Here is a 14,388-nt window from a genome sequence, read left to right as displayed (position 1 = left end):
ATTTCTACTATGTGCCTCAGGGGCTTACCCACTATGTGATTTTATCACTCTGAGCTTTAGTTCTTGTGTGTGTGTGTGTGTGTGTGTGTGTGTGTGTGTGTGTGTGTGTGTGTGTGTGTGTGTGTACACACACCTACAACAAATTCCAATCCATTATACAATTATCCAAAATGAATGCTTTCTCTGGAGCTGATTCCTCTGACAGTCATTGTCTATAATAAGCTAACTTGAGGGTTCATAGTTCCTTCTATGAGAAGATATTAGAGAAAGTGTAACAGCTATTTACGTTTATTTTGTCCAGCTCTCAAGTACTAGCCACTTTCTGTTCTCCTTCCTTACTGCAAACATTCTACCTACCAAACAACCCACTCAAAATCATTACACTTAGTAAATATTTACTGACTAAACTATTGGGAGAGAGCCTGTGGAAATACCAAACCTAACATTTTAGCCACCTTCCCAGATGGACCAGCATATCGAACATAGCATTTGTTTCAACTGCATCCAAAAGGAGGAGGCATCTTGGGAGTCTTTTTTTTTCTGGCAGCTGTTTAATACAGTTATCTGAGGAAGAAGACACTGCCTCTGGGAATTCTAGAGAGAAAGCCCCACCATTTTATTGGTGCTGATTGGTACAAACAGGGGATTTAGTTACGGTCAGTGCTCAGTATAGGGGTAAATAACTCACATTTATACAGTTCTTTTAAGGGTTACAAAGTCCTTTATACACAACATCTTGACTGATCAACAACTCTTGTGTTATTCTTGTGGCAGTCAAGTGGCTCAGTGGATAGAATGTAGAGTCTGGAGTCGGACACTTTCTAGCTGTGTGACCCTGGGTAAGTCACTTAACCTCTGCCACAATTTTCCCATCTATAAAATAGAGATAATAATAGTAAAGCACTTAGCACATAGTGCCTAGCCCAGAGTAAGCACTTACTATCGTGTGGCAAATCACTTAACCCTATTTGACTCAGTTTCCTTATCTGTAAAATGATCTGGAGAAGGAAATGGCAAACCACTCCTGTAACCTTGCCAAGAAAACCCCAAATGGGGTCACAAAGAGTTGGACATAACTGAAAATGGCTAAACAGCAACTCTTATTATAATCACCATTTTTCAGATGAAGAAACTGAGACTCCGAGTGATAAAATCACATAGTGGGTAAGCCTGAGGCAGAATTTGCTTCTAAGTTTTCCAGACTCCAGGTTCAGTCCTCATGCTTCCTCTCTACTGGAGCTGACCACATCTTCTGTCATCTGTTACTTCTTCAATTCTGTTGCCTGTTGTATGGGCAGCATCAGTCATGGACTTGGTCTGACACAGGCACCTATGCAATCTCCCCATGGCTCCAAGGTGATAGATAACACAATGGGAAGAGTCCCAGGATCAAACAACACCTGGGGTTTACATAGTATATCCCAGCCTTGGCCTATTTCTCATCAGCCAACATTCCACTGACTGACTCACTGCTTGTTTTCTCACAACCAAGTATAGGCTTTAAGGAAGGTTAAACCAGTTACTTTGCCTTTCCCTTCATCCCTTAAAATACTTCTGCAGAATTGTGGTTACAACCAGTTGCCACCAGATTCAGTTGTTTCCTGAAGTTTCTGTGCACTCCACATGCAAGGCATAACTACCTTCACTCCCGACAGTAACACATCCTCCTTATAAGAATGACAGTATCACCTTCATAGAGACAATGTGGGGTACAGTGGACAGAAACCTGGTCTCAGTTGGTTCAAATGCTGCCTCTGCCAGGGACTGACAATGTCCCCCCAGGAAAAATCTTAGTGTCCCAGGCAATGAAGCCTATAAACTGCAGAGCAGATGCAATCTGTCATGGCAGAGGGAGTTTGCTGTTTGCTGGCTGAGATTTCTGTATGCCAATGAATTCATAGTTCTGGTCAATCACCTTCCAGGAATAGGAATATGGAGAGATGACCCCCTCCCCACATGCTGGGGAGGACAGCTAGCTGGCACAGCGAATATAAAAAGAGTGTTCAAGTTCAAATCTGGTCTCTGGTACCGTATGACATTGGGCAAGTCACTTAGCCTTTGCCTGCCTCAGTTTTCTCATCTGTAAAATGAAGATAACGATAGCACCTACCTCCCAAGGTTGTTGTGTGGATAAAAATGAGATAATACACTCTGATTCTGGGCTAAGATGTGCCCAAGATCCCCAACCCTGTGAGGGTTCCCTAGCTGCATGGGCTTAGGGCATTTTTATCCGTTGATTCCACATTTTCTCCTCCTCTTGTTTCAGTGCTCACCCCCTTTTCTGTCATTCTGGTCAATCACTGAGCTAAATAAACACACTATCAGACCTCCCAGGTTATCCGGAAAGAGGAATGTCCTGCCAAGTGGTTTTGCTCCCTGCCTGCCTCACACCAATCACAGAAACTTCATCGCTCCTGGTCCTTTCCTAAATAGGGTCCAAAACTTTTTACAAAATATTCATCATGCCCCACTGGGATTCCTTCTTCCACCAAGATCCCTCACAGTCCAGCCAAGAATGGTCCCTCAAGTTTCCCTTAATAAAGGCCACTAGAGTCAGGCTGGAAGGAAAGGTATTAGTTGAATTGAGTTACAAGGCAGAGATGTTAACACCAAAGGACATAGCCCAAGAAAGGACATAGTCCCAGAAAATAGGTGGGTACAGTTCTATCTCCAGCACTGAAGACCCTAAGATCCTTTCCATAATCAGGAGATAAGGTTAGTGATAAAGGGAAGCCTAACAAATATTATAATTGTGTCATACCTGACTTTTCATGACTCCATTTGGGATTTTCTTGGAAAAGATACGGGAGTAATTTGCCATTTCCTTCTCTAGATTGTTTTACAATTGTGGAAACTGATGCAAATAGGGTTAAGTGACTTACCCAAGGTCACACAGCTAGTAAGCATCTGAAGGCAGATTTGAACTCAGGACAATGAGTCTTCTTAACATTAGGCCTGGCACTTGAATCTCCTAAGCACCGACTATGTTTCAGGCCTGTGCCAGAGATATGCAAAAAGGTATAAGATACTCCCTGCTCTCAAGGAGCTCCCAATCTAATGGAGGAGACAATGTGCACACAACTGTGTACAAATAAGTGTGCAGGACAAATGGGAGATAATTAACCAAGAGGAAAGCATTAAGGGAGATTCAGAAAGGCTTTACCCAAGACCTTTGAGTCCAAATCCAGGGTTCTTTCCACTGCACCACACTGCCACAGGGGGCAGTCAATTCCCTAGATTGCTTTCCAGTTAGAAATGTCCAATGTCCTCTTATGAGGCAGGCTTTGAAGCAGATAGGTGGGTGGCAGAGTGGATACAACATGTGACTTGGAAGCAGGAAGGACTGAGGTCAAATCCTGCCTTAGGGTCTTACTTCTTGTATGACCTTGGACAAGTCACTTAACCTCTGTTTTCCTGAATTTCCACAACTGTAAGAGGAGGATAATAGCTTCTACCTCCCATGATTGTTGTGAGATTCAAATGAGATAGGTACAGAGTAAGTGCTGTATAAATATTAACTATGACGATGATATATGGGGACCTGCTGTCACCACTGCCACAAATGTACCTCCCAAGGTTACTCTCAAGCCCAACATTATTTCACTGACTTTCCTTGTACCCTCCCTTCCTCATCTGTCAAATAAGTCTGTTTTTTATCCACCTCTCCACCTGACTATCCCACCCAAAATCAACACTTCCAAAATGGAGCTCATTCTCCTTCTCCTTAACCCTGCTCCTTCAGGGTCAATGTCAGGAAAACATTCCTAGTAACTGGAGCTTTCTAGGAGACAAAAGAGGCTGCCCCAGGAGGTAGTGAGTTATCCTCTACTATGGGTCTTCAGTCCAGGGTTGGATGACCTGGTGTGTTGGAGGGGGAATTCTTGCTTAGGAATGGATGGGTCTAGGTGACCTCCAAAGGCCCTTCTAGCTCGGGAATTCTGTGGAAATTTCCACTCCTGGATGAGACATCAGCGGGAGAGTTTTACCAGGATGGGAGCTGTGAGAGGGGCATTGCAGCCAGAAGCCCAGGCTGGAGGGCAGAGGTCAAGGCAAGGGGATAGGTTATATGGATAGCCTGATGGTGGAAGACAGAGTAATTCAACTATCCTCACCTCTGTGGGAGGGAGGCAGCTGTTGGAGAACTTAGACATGGTGACAAGAACCTTAGTAGTGGTGGAGTGGGGAAGCACTGCCCTTGTGGAAAAAGCCCTGGCTCCAGAGTCAGATCTCACCTCTGATGTTTCCTGCTTATATGACCTTGAGTAAATTAATCTCCCTAGCTCTCTATTTCCCTGACATTCTCTGCTTCCTGGGGTCACAAGAAAGATGGCTGGATGATGTACTAGCACATAAGCCCCTTGACAGGAGAGATGGCTTAGATTCCCCCATTGTCTTTGCAGTGTAGGTGAGTCCCTAGGCTTGGTGATGGATCGCTAAATCCAACCCTACTGGTTTGGATTTAGCCTTGTTTGAGTCTCTTATGTGTCCTAGCTGAGGTACTGGTTCTAGCAGTCCAGGCACTTCTGGGAGAGCTGAAAAGAGTTCTCATATGCAACATGAAAAGTGCTGACTTTTGGAGACAGCTAGGTGGATCAGTGGATACAGCACTGGGCTTGGTGCCAAGAAGATCAGAGTTCAAATCCAGCCTCAGACCCTCCCTAGTTGTGTCATCCTGGCCAAGTCACTTAACTTCTGTCAATCCACTGGTAAAAGAAATGGCAAACTACTCCATTATGTTTGCCAAGAAAATCTCATGTATAGTATGGCTTATGGGGTCATGAAGAATCCGACAAGATTAACAACAAAGCGCTACCTCCATTTTCTTTCATATCTGCCTCCTACCACAACCTTTCCCCTCTATTAATCCATCAAACTGGATGTATTAAGCACCTACTATGTGCCAGGTACTGAGTTAGGCACTGGCGATAAAGACAAAAAAACATCGTGCTCCCGAGTGTCAAAGTAAGCAAAATGTCTACTCTAATGCACACAAAATGCATATGAAGTAAACGATAAGTCATTTGCCTTGTATTAGTTCCCTGTAACTGTAGCAGCAGTCAGAAAGAACAGGACAGAATTCAGGTCTGTCAAAGTACTGTTATTTGTTTACAACAGTAAGTATTTTAAAAAGTATATCGGTATAAAAGGCAGGAAGCTGCTACTACTGACTTAACTTCTTTTTAAGTTATGCGTTGGTTTGGTTTATCCATGATAATAACAAGTAACGCTTATATGGATACTGTAATAAATCATGTTTACCTACAGCATCTCATTTGATCCTCACAAAAAATATGAATTAGATAGTATGTTATCTCCGTTTTAAAGATGAGGGAAGTGAGGAAAGTAAAGCTCAGGGAGGGCCAGAAGGCTGGTAAATACTGGAGCTCAAACCATGGAATATGTGTGAAGAGTAATAACTTGAGGGTTGGAGGGTCTGGGCCCTTCCTGGACTTCAATGGACTCATCCATAAAATGAGGATCATGAGGTCAGAGAGAGAGAGAGAGAGAGAGAGAGAGAGAGAGAGAGAGATGAAAGGGGTCTTAGAGACCACTTAGTAGTACTCTTTCATTTTAGAAAAGAAGAAACTGAGACCCAGAAGGGGGTCTCATACAACAATATATACTAGGCACTGTGCTAAACACTGGGGATAAAAACAGAGACAAAAGCCAGATCCTGCCCTCAAAGCCATTACAGTCTAACGGGGAAGACAACAAGAAAACAAGCATGGACAAAGCAAGCTATCGACAGGATAAATAGGAAAGAATTAATGGAGGGAAGGCCCTGGAATTAGGAGGGGTTTGGGGAGGCTTCCAGATGGGCAGATTGTGCCCCACTCAGGGCCTGAATTCAAAGCTCAACTCAGACATTTACTAGCTATGTGACCCTGGGCAAGGAAATGACAAACCACTCTAGTTATCTTTGCCAGTATGGTCCATGGGGTCACAAAGAGCTGGATAAGAAAGAACAACAGAAACCCCCGATGTGGGTTCAAATCCTACCTCTGATGATGTGACAGTGGGCAAGTCACTTAACTTCCCTTAGACTCACTTTCCTCATCTGTAAAAAGAGCAACTCTACAGTCCCTTCTGGCTCTAAGTCTATTCCCCAGTCCCATGCTCTTTCTACTACACAAAGCAGTTCCTGTTTTTGTTATACCTATGAGCATGGGACTGAGTTGAGTTGCAGGACTGCTTAATGTTACAAAAGTCCAATTCTTTTAAGTCTACTCTTGGGTTTGATTCTAAAGGTTATGGGAGGGGGCTTCCCTAACTTTGGGGTATAACAGTTCCCTCTGATTCTAAAGTGCTTAATACTTTTCAAGTCCTATTGAACGTCACAAAAAACCAACAAGGAAGGGATAAAAACACGCTTCTCAAGAAACGAAGGCCCAGAGAGGTAAGTGACTTATTCCAGGTGACAGAGCCAGCACTAGAATCAAAGTTGTGACTTGAGAATTCAGAAACACCAGAGTTCCATTCCCACCTTTAACTGCTCTGTGATGCTGAGCAAATCACCTCAGTGTCCTGATCCATAAAATGGGGACAGTAATATGGTTGCCTGTGAGGCTCAAATGAGATAACAATGTATGTGAAGCCCTTTGCACATTTTAAAACACTCCACAAATGCCAGTTATTATTATTGTATAGAATAGCCAAATTTTATAGTATCATTACTAATAATCATAACCTGAATGAAGCCAGCGTAAATTACAGGTCCCCCACCCCCACCTCCAAGTCCCCACAGAAGTCCTATCCTCCCAAAAGAGATATTTGAATTACCCCAGACTGGGGGAGGGGGAAAGGACAAGTTCCTCCCTTCCTCTCTTCATCCCTTCTAAATTCTCATATTCATGTCTGATGAGGGTTTTGGAGCCAGCCCAATGGCAGCCACTTGTAGTTAGTGATGGAAGGAATACAAAGCAAGAAAACTGAGTATTCCAATGGAGCTTCAAAAGGCATAATACATTAAAATGGAAAACCAGGCTAATATATGCAATTATCTTTGGTATGACCTAAACTCCCAGACACTGGAACTGAGCTAAAGCTGCTTTACCCATCCTGATTTAAACATACACACTGGAAAGAAAGGTCCACAATTAAGTGATAGGTCACACATGAGAGAACTCAATTTTCTAGTGAGCTCTGGTTCATTGAGCTTGTAAGGAATGCAGTAAACAATCCTTCAGAAGAGGGCTCCTTTAACTGCCCTGTCAAGACACCCAAATGATGCCTCTGAGCAAGCTGGATGGCTTCAGGACAACAACCTTTGTTGCCTGCTGGCTCTGCAAATGCTCCCTGTTCCGAGGCTCTGTATTTCCCATTCCTCGCTCCCCCCTCTCACCCCCCACATACACACATAGTATATTTCATTCATGTCATGTAACCCTCATGTGACTGAGCTCTTCTAGACTGGCCAGTTACCATGGAGATGGTGTTACATGGATAACCCACCAGGATGTCAGTTCATCTCTTGTTTCCAATGCTTTGCCTTATTATAAAGCAAACAAGGAGTCACCAATAGAAATAGAAGTTCCCTTTAAGGCAGGGGTTTCTTAACCTGAGAATTATGAACTTCAAAAACAAAATTGTTTTTATAACTATATTTTAATATAACTGGCTTCCTTTGTAATCTTGAGTATTTTTATGAATTTTTAAAATACTCTTCTAAGAAGAGGTCTATGGGCTTCACCAGACTGACAAAGGGGTCCAGGACACAAAAAAGGTTAACCTCAGTTTTAAGAGAACATTTTCCCCTAGAATGACTAGTAATCAGTCCCAGCAGAAGGATGGAAACAAGGTGATTTTTCTTTGGGGAATCTTGGAACACTGAAAGTAAACATAGGTAGGCATGAACTGGGTACCTTTGGCTTTGTTGAAGCACCAACACTGATGGGAGAGGGAGGGCAAAAGGAGGAAGTTGTTCTGTTGTATCAGTTGTGTTCGACTCTTTGTGACCCCATTTGGAGTTTTTTTGGCAAAGATATTTGAGTGGCTTGCCATTTCCTTCTCAGCTCATTTTACAAATGAGGAAACTGAGGCAAACAGGGTTAAGTGATAAGAGAAACATTTAATAAGTACCTACTATGTGCCAGGCACTGGGCTAAGCACTATAGACATTAGTTCAATGAGCTATTAAAGCATAATTCCATAGTCCTTACAGGTTTACAATCCTAAGAATCGTAGACATTTATTTTTATACCAATTTTACAGAGTGGGGAAACTAAAACTAAGATTAAGTGAAGAGCCCAAGGCCCCAAAACTAGTGTGGACACCTGAGTTCAAACTCAGCTTCCCCAATTCCAAGTTCAGTGTCCTTTTAGGGTGGTACAGTGGGAAGAGTCCTGGATCTGAAATCAGGTCTTATCTCTCATGCTTATGACCTGTTTGACCCTCTAGATTAAATCTTAATCTCTCAAGGCTGTATAGCTACGTCTTTATCTAGATAAATATATAGTATCGTAGGATGACACAGGCCCTCCATGCCTAGAGAAGGACCTCTTAATCTGAGGTTCATAGAAATTTTATGGATAGATTTCAGGGGTCCATGAACTTGGATGGGGAAAAAAAAACTACATCTTTATTTTCACTACCTCTACCTGAAATTTGGCATTTCTTTCAATTAGAAAACAAAAACATTCTAACAAAGGGTCCTCTATGTTTCCCCAGACTGCCAAAGGGGCCCAGGACACAAAAATGGTTATGAACACTTGATCTAGACCAAACCACCCAGAAGAACAGTGATAGAAGCCAGATATCAGCTTTCTATTAAGAAACAAGTATTGGAGTCAGGTTAAATGTCTGTATGCTAGGCTTCTTCCTTCCTCCTAAGCTAAAGAAGCATTTCTAGAGGGGCTTTCCCCGCAAAAGGGTGCTGAATTCTTTACCTGGAGCAAAACAACCACAGTTCCCAGCTCACCCCTGTGTCCTTCTAGAACCAGGAATTTCTGCTCCAAGTTAGAAAAAAAAAAAACTGTCATTCTTTAAAGAGGTGAAGCTATGCTTTCACAGTCTAGTTTGGAAAAGTGAGGTTTTGAACCTCTTTCTTAAGCTTTGGCATACTTAACAATAAGAAATAATGATTCCTTGAATCTTTATGATGCTTAAAAATTTTCAAGGTTCCATCATATTGATCTTCCCCATAACCTAATAAGAGAAGGCTGATATCATTTGATTATAAACTTCTTGAGGGGAAAGATTGTTTTTTGCCTCTTTTTTGTATCCCCAGTTCCAGTGCCTGGTACAAAGCAGGTACTTGATAAATCTTTATTAATTACCAAATGATTGATTAATATCATGCTTCTCATTTTATAGATGAGGGAAGTGACTGTGAAATCCAAATCTCCTATTCCTAGTTCACTAGTAGTCAATGAGTCAATTCAGGCCTGATATCCTCAAGCCCACTCAAAATGGAAGTATTTTAAGCCTTGATTAAAGGCCTAGAGAGAGCTAGGTGGATCAGTGGATTGAGTGCGCTGCCTGGAGTCAAGAAAACCTGAGTTCAAATATTCAGACACGTAATAACTATGTGACCCCAGTCAAGTCATTTAACCTCTGTTTGCCTTAATCCATTGGAAAAGACAATGCCAAATCACTACAGTAACTTTGCCAAGAAAACTTCACTGACAGTACTGGCATGCTATATATGGTCCATAGGGTCACAAAGAGTCCTGGACTGGACAACTACAAAAGTCTTTCATTCAATTAAAATTTGTTAATAGCTTACTATATGCCAGGTACTGGACTTGGAGTCAGGGAGAGCAGTTTTGAATCAGTTTTGAGAGCTGTGTGACCTTGGGCAAGTCACCTCACTTCTCCCAGTTCAGCTTCCTCATTTGTAAAATGCTCTCCAATGTCCTTTCCAGCTCTGTATCTATAATCCTAGGTGCTAGGTGCTGGAGATATAAAAGTTTCCCCCAGTTAAGAAGGTTATATACACCAGAGTGTTCTTGTTGTCTCAGATTCTAGCAAAAGTCCTACCTTCTGTAAGAAGTCTGTCCCAGATCACATTTTGTGGTAGTGCCTTCCCTCTGAGATCATCTCCCTCCTACCCTCTATATAGCATGCCCAAACATAGCTGTTTGCATGTTGTCACCCCCATTATTCTGTGCTGCAAGAGAACAAAGGGTTGTCTTTTGCCTTCTTTGTATCCTCAGTACTTAGCACAATCCCTGCTATATATAATGGGTGCTTAATAAATGCTTGTTGATTTTATTTGGCTGAAATACTTCGTAGAGAACGGTAAGCTACCCAACCCACCAACCCCAAAGCACCAGCTCTCCAGAGAAAGAACAAAGAGTTAAGATGGATCTCTCCTCCAGAGGGCCCCGTGTTTTCATCTATCACATCACTCCTGTGGTTTTAGCCTTTACTTGTCAGTGTAGATAACAGTCAGCAAAAGACTTTAGGGCACAAATAGCTGGGCTGAATCATCGGGAGAATTCGTTCCACCCCTTCCTACCATTCATTTCTTGGCTTTCTCACAACCTATTTATTTCAAACATAGGCAAAGCCTAACCTACTCAACCCCTAGATTTAGCACCAAAGAAATCCCTTTCGGTATGTAAATACAGTTGTGAGAATGTCTCCATGAATATGCAAAACAGCCCCGAGTCGGTAAATAAAAGCAATCATTTAAATGCAAATGATATTCCAGACCATTCCATTCAGGGCTGGCTGGTTTCCCTAGGCTGTGATAGAGAAAATTCCACCAATTTTGAACTGCAGTTAGGAAATCTGATAATTCTGGGAGAGGACACTAATTTGTTCTAAATAACTCCTAACATGGTATCTGGTCCAGATTTCCTATAAGATGTAAGGAGCACATATTGGGAAGAAGGAGAATCAGTCAGGCTGGAGTCAGAGGTGCTCAACCATTGGATCTTAATATATCTTTGTCTGCACCTCACCCATTAGTGCCAACTGAGCACCTCCTCGGATGATGGAGGTTTAAGCCCATTAATTTTGCATCCAGACACCAAGCCAGTTGGCACAGAGTGGTGAGGAGGCAGTAGGGCAAGTCTGTATAAAATCAGGACCTACCTCTCCCAATTCATTGCTATAGCTACTCAGGGTTGCTCTGAAGTGTATCAGACTCCCAGGGAGCTTCAGGTCTTAACAGAGGCATGAACAAGGGGACAAAGTATAGAAAATATGTCTTCCTGTTACATGATAATAGTCTGCCATTGGATGGAAAATTCCTCACACTCCTTAGCACGTAGTTTCTGAAATCCTTTTTAGCATCTGTGCCTCAAAGTGCTGATCTTTCTCTTTACTTCCTACCCTACCCCCTTCCTTCCTCCTCTAAGTGCCATACTTCTCTTCTGCCTGGGCATCCAGCACTCCATCTGGCTCTAGTACACAGCACCATCCCTTCTGACTGAAGCCCCAGGGCAATGAATGGAGAGGAAGAACAATTTGCACAGTGGTTCGAATACAAAATGGGTTAGGGACTGTGGACTCACATTTGCATATCACTGTGTACTACTGGACCGCCTCCAGTCAAAATACACAGACTCTCAGTCCCTAATTCTCCCCCTCCCCCATTAAAATCCCCTCAGATTCTTTGGTGCTACAGGTCAAGTTCAGTGGCCCATTGAACAGAGGAAGTTAAGGGATTTGTCCAGGGTCATCAATCTGAAGAAGGCCTTTCCTGGCTCTACAATCAATTCTATCCACTACTTCATACAGCCTATCCAATAAAAATGTGTTGGAAGGAGGGTCTTTTTTAAAAAGACTGAGTTCAGGTAGGGAGATGATCAGAACTCACATATCTGGCTGTCTTTTCTCCTTATTTCTGTGTCCCTCTCAAGACAATCTAATGGATGCGTGCTCTATATCCCAAAGCATACTTAGTAAGGCGGTTTAGTGTTATGGAAATAGCATGGAATTTGGAGTCCCAGGACAGGGGGATCAAACCCTGGCACAGCTACTTAGTGTCTTCATGACCTTGGGTATGATTTAACTTCTCAAGAGCTTCAGAGCTCCAAAATGGAGCTGACTACAATATGATCTCTAAGATCATGAGCAGGAAAGCCAGCTCTTTCAAAATCTTATGGCTAACAGCCCCACTGTAGTCTGCCCTTGTCAAAGGATATCTGGAATACTGTGCTCAGAGGCAAGAAGACAAGTTCCCCTCGTTTTCAGAGATAATCATCTCTAGGGATTCCCCCAGTATTACCAGAGGCTGGATGCAAATGAAATCAAACAATATTTGTCAATCAATTCCGGGCTTTTCTTTCTGACTTAGAGAAGCCAGCTTTCCAAAGAGATGGTAAGGAGATGGTTACTTGAAGGAGTCAAAGGACCTGACTACCCTAGGGCCCATTCAAAAAGAATCTCAGCTATATTGACTAGCTCCTTTGAGCCAGTTAAGGAAACTTTAAAGAGCTGGAGAGGGGAGGAGTGAAGCTGCATTGGACTCTGGCCCACATATCTCTTTCCACCCCAAACCTGGGGAGCCGAACTGAGACTCAGAACTGGGTTGGTAGGGGCTGGTGGGGTCCCTGGGGTCAACAATCCTACAAAGGAGAAGGATTTTTTAAAGAGCTGAGGTTGGTTAGTACTCCCTCCCTCCCCATTAAGGTCCCGACCTTCCCACTGCGGGCAAACATTTCCCAGCCACAGTATTCTTCTACCAGATGTACTATTATTGTGTTCAATGACCTTCTCTCTCTCTCTTCCCTAGTCACTCCTCTCCACCCCCCCCCCATCCCCCCAACCCGCCTCGTCCTTACTTTCCCCCCTCCAGCAATCAATCGTTCCCTCTCAGGTTATCTGGAGAGGCACAAACAAACAAACAAAAACAACCAACCAACCCAAACTAAGACAGCCACATAGGTTTGAGTTCTAACCTTCTCCCCACTCCTAACCCCAGGTCTTTCTGGGCTCGGGGCTCTGGCAGCCTGCCGCCAGCCCCCAAGCCGGGGCCGTGGGCTCCAGTCTCCTTACAGGCTCCTTCCTTCAAACTCTCCCGACACATCCCCAAGATGCTCTTTTAATCACGACAGTCCCTAAAGCCTTCAGCTGGGCTTTACCCCCTTTCTTCTCCAGTTCTGCAGGAGTCCTTCTCCAGCCCCGGTTCCCTGCTGTTCTACGGTCCCAGTCTCTCCACTTGTCTCGGGTCAGCACCGTCTCCCTTCTGGACAGTGCTGCGCACGTCCCGCAGCAGCCTTCCTTCTGCAGGTGCGGGCCAGACACTGGTTTCCAAGGAAGGCCAGGGGCTGCCTCCCCTCCTGGGAGCCAAGGATGGGCTATCTGACTGATTTCCTCCCAGAGCTTCAAGGCACTGACCTCCGCAGGAGCTTCCCCCTCCCCCGCCTTTCCCGAGACAATCACCCCCAAGCCTGGCCCCGCTCCGCCCTCTGCGGCTCCTCTCCGGACGCGGCCGCCCTGGGGCCTCCTCCCCGCTCCCCAATAATCCTTCCCGCACCTCCGGCTGGCTCACACAGTCCCTGCAGTGGCCCCTGGACGGCACAGGACAATCAACCCCCTCCGGGGTGGGGGACACTACCCAGAGCTTCTCCCGCTGGAGAAAAGTTTCTCTGGGGCCTGGAGGGCAGCCCCCCTTTCCCCCGCCACCCCTCCCGTCCTCCCGCCTGGGCTGAACCCTTTCTCCGCAACCGCCTCGCACTCACCCGCACCCGCGGCCCCGCAGCCGGACGGCTTCTCCCGGTTCTCCAGCAGCCACCGCCGAAGTCACATTTCTGCAGAAGGGTCCCCCTTCCCTCCCCTCCCCTCCCCCCACCCCCTAAGTCTCGGCTGCTGCTCCCCCAGAGGCGCTCACCGCATCGCCGCGCGCGGCCCCCCTTGCGCCCTGTCACAGCGCCGCTGACGCCGCCCGGACCCTCCCCGGCTCGGGGGCTGCCTCGGACCCACTCCGGCTCCCGCTCCTTTGCAGCGGCGGTCCCGGCTCTCGCCCTCAGCCGGGTCCCCTCCCTGCACCCAGCCTACCCCGGTGCTCCCTCCCCGCTCAGCCCCGCGGGCCCCAAGCCCAGCTCGCTCACTGGCTCTCGCACAGCCCCAGCTCCACCCCCAGGCCGCCCCTTCCCCCTCCAGCCCGTCCTCAGCCCCGGCGCGGTCCGGGTGTCCCCCGATGTCTGATGTGACTGCCAACCCCCCTCCTCCCTCCCCCCACCGCGCTCTTGCCGCCCTTGGTGTGCACTCGGCACGCGAACCGCCGTGCTCACTGGCACCGACACACACAAAGGGTGCGTGGATGTAGATCTCACAGAGCGCGGGCACACTCGGGACAGCGGCCCGCGAGCACCCTTCTGCGCTTCCCGCCCTCCACCTCCCCAGAAACTCGCGCTTGGGGGCACACGGAGCGCTCACCTACGTGTGGGAATACACGTAGTGACAGAGAACACAGTCTGAATCATCTGCACAAAG

At 45.6% G+C, this 14,388-nt stretch overlaps 1 protein-coding gene across 5 annotated transcripts in view; it reads right to left on the bottom strand.

The window, feature by feature from the left end:
• Positions 1 to 13,936, bottom strand: part of GPRC5B (G protein-coupled receptor class C group 5 member B) — a 29,433-nt gene extending 15,497 nt beyond the window's left edge. For 2 of the 5 annotated variants that reach the window (XM_072597987.1, XM_072597988.1), the window contains exon 1: positions 13,635 to 13,723. The gene's annotated coding sequence lies outside the window, so the exon portion shown is untranslated. Of the gene's footprint in view, positions 1 to 13,034; positions 13,283 to 13,634; positions 13,724 to 13,783 lie in introns of those variants that run through there. The other 3 variants (XM_072597991.1, XM_072597989.1, XM_072597990.1) reach the window with 3 other exon arrangements.
• Between the last annotated feature and the right edge of the window lie 452 nt (positions 13,937 to 14,388).

This window comes from Notamacropus eugenii, chromosome 3 (genome assembly GCF_028372415.1).
Source record: "Notamacropus eugenii isolate mMacEug1 chromosome 3, mMacEug1.pri_v2, whole genome shotgun sequence".
NCBI lineage: Eukaryota > Metazoa > Chordata > Mammalia > Diprotodontia > Macropodidae > Notamacropus > Notamacropus eugenii.
Note: the sequence above shows the minus strand (reverse complement) of the source record. Positions and strands in the feature narration are given on the sequence as shown.